This window comes from Lactuca virosa, chromosome 3 (assembly GCF_052849685.1).
Source record: "Lactuca virosa cultivar CGN04683 chromosome 3, Lactuca_virosa_CGN04683_v6, whole genome shotgun sequence".
Lineage (NCBI taxonomy): Eukaryota > Viridiplantae > Streptophyta > Magnoliopsida > Asterales > Asteraceae > Lactuca > Lactuca virosa.
The window spans coordinates 300,333,451-300,338,030 of NC_136428.1; the positions used below are offsets into that span (position 1 = coordinate 300,333,451).

Genomic DNA, 4,580 nt, shown 5'->3' on the forward strand with positions numbered 1-4,580 from the left:
CAGGAATCCCAAAGAATAATAGTCAATCATGTAATCAAAATGTATATAAGTTATGTAATTCATATATATATATATATATATATATATATATATATATATATATATATATATATATATATATATATATATTAAAGAAGAGCATGAATTTGAATAGTAAAGTGTTGTCCTTTTTGGCAAGATTGGTCCTTTATGTTATGATTTTGGGTTTTGGGTGTTATTTGTTGTTTCTTATTATGATTTTGGGTTTTGGGTGTTATTTGTTGTTTCTTATAAACCTTATCCCACGTGTCCTCCCTTTCTCATCCTATTTGGTCCCTTAAATTATTAATGGAGGTGTAAAGATAAGGATGGACCTTGATACGTGTCATTCACACGTCTCCTCCACCGGTTCTGCCTTATCTTCCCCCATTGAATTTTTAACATCGGATCTCCATTTCTTCTGTTTCAATGTGTCATCCATACCCTTCACCGCCTCTCTCTTCTCCCTGCTTCGCACCCTCGGTCACGTTATCTTCCCTCCTGCTCCAGCGTCTATACTGAATGATCACCCCCGCCACTTCGCCACCGTCTCCATCGAGCCAACTCGGAGACTGCTCCACAGTTATCAACGTCGGCTTCCAGGTATGTTCTCTCTACTCTACTTTATCTCCTCAGCCATGTCTCATCTCTCGCTTCCCATTTGTTTCCGTTCTTTGTAACACTATCTCAGAACCCAGATTCCTTCAAACCATTCTCTTATCAATTCCCCTTTCTGGCTTCCGATAAACCGAAGAGGTAGACGCCTATTACTCATCTTCACACTCACCGCTTCCAACTCCTACACAGCACCAACGTCTTCACGCATTCGAGCCCTAGATAGGACCCACGTCTACAATCGGTTCATGTAATGAACTTCAACCCTATTTTCGTTTCTTTCTATGCCATTACCTTCATATCCAATTTTAATTTCATTTTATTTTTAGATAATCAGATGAATTTTCCGTCCATCTATTACACAATTGGTTAGATTTTGTCTATCGCCTTCGACTTCCCATCGATCCGCAACCAGCGATTAGGGATTATTGCTCCAGGTACTTAACTGATTTGAACAATCTCTGCCATGCTCTACATCTCTACCAAGTAAATTTCTAACTCTTCTGACAATTCTGCATTTGCTTACGTAAATAACTTTATTTTCATGCCTAAGATTCGTTCGAATTTTGTAGACAACTGATATGGTTGAGCGATACCGACAGGACAAAAGGCTACGATGTTGATTTCTTCTCGGTGTCTCTTCATGAGGTGTCTAGGGATCCTGAGGCATTGACATCTCCCTGCATATATACACAGGTATTACGCCTCTAACACAACTGTACTTATATTGTTTTGGATTGTATTTTATCTCGATGTGAAATGTATTATGTTTAGATTACACTAAATGACTGAAGTATTCAGTATTTAATTGAAATGTATTGTGTTGTGCTTAAGAGTATTTGGAGACGAAGTTTAACAAGTTTTTTGATATGAATGAAGGTTCTGTGATTCATTATTATTTTAGATTGATACAGGTGATGAAGATGATGATGAATCAGAAAATCAGATTCAGAATCTAATGAGACATTTGATTTATCAAAGATCACCGAAATGAGACTAGTGCCTTCAGACCCTAATCAATGTATACTTCCAAAATCTAACTTCAATACATACAGAAAATCAAAATTCAGTTTCCATCTTAAATCTCAATACACTACTTCACAATCCTAATAAATTAACTTAAATTGGTTGATAGTGGATGCTCTCTTCGAGGTGTTCTGTGAGTGTGCAGAGCTCAACCCTAAACCTGTTGAAGGTATATTGCTTGCTTAAATTTACATTTGAAGCCTTTTTGAGCTTTCTACTGATATTTACTTCTTTCTTCAGAGGATGAACCTGAGGAGCATAATTGGATATTCAGTGCTGATCAGCTGGGACCTGTCATGGGTATAATAGGTATAAACACTATTTACCTCTGCTATATGTTAATTACTTTATTCCGTTTAATGTAATCAATTCGTATATTATATTTATGCAACTTACTTTGATGTTTAGATGTATTTGATCAGGAATGGGATTTTTCACAAACTCATTTCACCACAATTGGTCATCCAAATGGACATCATGATCTAGAATGCAATGTGCTTGAGGTATGAACTCTACACAACTTTTCCAATCCAACTTTGATTTCATGTATAACTAAATTCTTGACAAGTGTTGTTTCGATTTTTATATTCCTGTTTCATCTGTTTGTCTTGATTCCATTTGTAATTGGAACCACATGCTTATAGGAAAGTGAGTGAATAAGAATGGATAACCTTTTAATCATATGGTTTTAAAAATGTATACGCCATGTACATTTATGCAACAATGTTTCTAACTTTTTTACAAATTTATGCAACTGACACAAAGTATGCAATATTGATGATTACACAGCTTCAAATAAATGACCAAAGGTTTGAGGATGTTGAAGAAATGGAGAGCAACAACAGAAATGGTGGCCAACAATGATCATCTTCTGGTTAGTTACATGTAACGTTTTTTGATGACAAGTACCAAGTTTGGTACATGATGATGCAAAAGGTTTGTAGGTTGTAGAAAACCGAGACTTATTCTTCTTCACGGTTTTGTTTCTGCTTTCGATTTAGATTAGACATGTTTCCGGTTTCCCCTGAACCAAGAAAACCGAGAAGCCAAGAGTGTCGATTCATGCTCTGCATCAGGTTTAGGGTTTGGACCGGACCGTACCCGAAATATGAGATTTAGCCCGGACCGGACCATTTTAACCTTGAATTGTAAAAAAAATTTCATAGTTACTAAAGGGTTTTATTGTTTTTCCACGGCAAATGTTATATCAAACTGGATAAATTGACAGCTGTTGTGAAGTTTATGAAACAAGATTGCTTCTGCAAGGTGTTTGATGTTATGCCTGAATGTGATAATTCAGATGAACATGTGTTATGGACGTATGGGGCAGAAGAAATTGTAGTTGTTTATCTTAGATCCCCTATTAATCAACAGGAAATTACAACTTGAGGATATTATAGTAATATTTTTTTGTTTATATAACTATTAAGTTGATTAGTTGATTCATTATTTTGCAGTTGAGAGATCTTTAGAGAGGAGTTGATGTACTTGTCGGTACACCTGGAAGTTTATCGATTCAAGGAAAAAGCTTTGAGGGTTGGTTTGCTTTTCTCTTTCCATTTATTTTCTTTTCATAACAAACACACATATATTAATACAGTTAATGGGCCTGTGTTTTTTTTATGCTTTTTGATATATATGTGATTTTTTATTTCTTATCCAATGAAGTGGTTGAAGACATTAAAGAAATGTTCAAAAAGATTGACATTTATGAAAATGACACTGTTACAATTGAAGAATTAAAAACCGTATTGCAAAAGTTGAACGTACAACTTGTAGATTTGGAAATACAGTTGCTTATTGAAGCTGTGAGTCTTTAACTTTTTTGAAATGTGATTCATGTTTTTCAGGTATGAGTGCATAAGTCAAAAAAATTTGTATAGTATTTTTACTGTTTTGATTGAAATTTTTTCCCGTAAAACTTTTGATCGTAATAATAGGCTGTTTTATTAAAAGGTATGCAACCTGTTTTATTAAACCGAAGCATTATTTTATTGTATGACTTTATTACTGAAGCTGCTTAAGGGATATTTTAGGGATATTTTACCCAATTTTTCATAATAATAGGCTGATATGGTCAGATGGAAAGCTGCGACTTAAATTGTGATTATTTTGAAATCTATTTTTTTAAGTATTTTGGTCAGAAAAATCGATTTATGTGTTCTTGATTACAGGGTATTTGGGAATTCTGTGTTTATCAATAGTTGATCAAATGACATTTACAAAGAACAAACAACGGAAAAAATTATCGCATCCGACCCCCGCAACGCGGGGGTCCCCACCTAGTTAGAATTATATAACAACACTAAATATATGCACATTAATATATATATATATATATATATATATATATATATATATATATATGGGATAGGGAATATACATTACAGTCCCACCTAAGCTTAGTACTTAACCTCTAAAATGTGTCGTTTTAACTTAGTAAATATACCCGGTTCGGATTTTACTTAGTAAATATAACATCCCCATAACCTTTCTTTCCTCCATTATCGTTTAATCATCCATGTTTTATTTTCTCCATTATCGTTTATTACTTCACCATAGTCAACATTACTGTTTTCCACCATCACGAAGGTCAAAGATAATCAATATTTTTTCTTCGTTATCAAAATTATTGCATCAATCTTGAATTTGCAGCTTCAAGTAGTAATCATGATCCCAAATCGCAATCTTTAGGTAACAAAATGATGTAGTTTAATGAGGTTTACTACCTAAGCCTAAGTGGGGCTGTAATGTATATTCACTTTTCCTATATATATATATATATATATATATATATATATATATATATATATATATATATATTCCAAATACCAGTTACTAGCATATATGACAATTTGGACACTTATTTGTACTAATCTCTAATTCTTTATATATCTTACAAATATACATAGTTAACTTTT

General features: G+C 33.5%; 1 pseudogene across 1 annotated transcript; it reads left to right on the top strand.

Moving 5' to 3' along the window:
• Nucleotides 1-540: 540 nt before the first annotated feature.
• On the top strand, nt 541-3,909 carry LOC145164690 (chloride conductance regulatory protein ICln-like; annotated as a pseudogene). The gene is made up of 9 exons (XR_013739851.1): nt 541-621; nt 856-883; nt 971-1,070; nt 1,206-1,329; nt 1,538-1,654; nt 1,769-1,828; nt 1,900-1,968; nt 2,068-2,162; nt 2,449-3,909. The product of XR_013739851.1 is annotated as a chloride conductance regulatory protein ICln-like (transcript).
• The last annotated feature ends 671 nt before the right edge of the window (nt 3,910-4,580 follow it).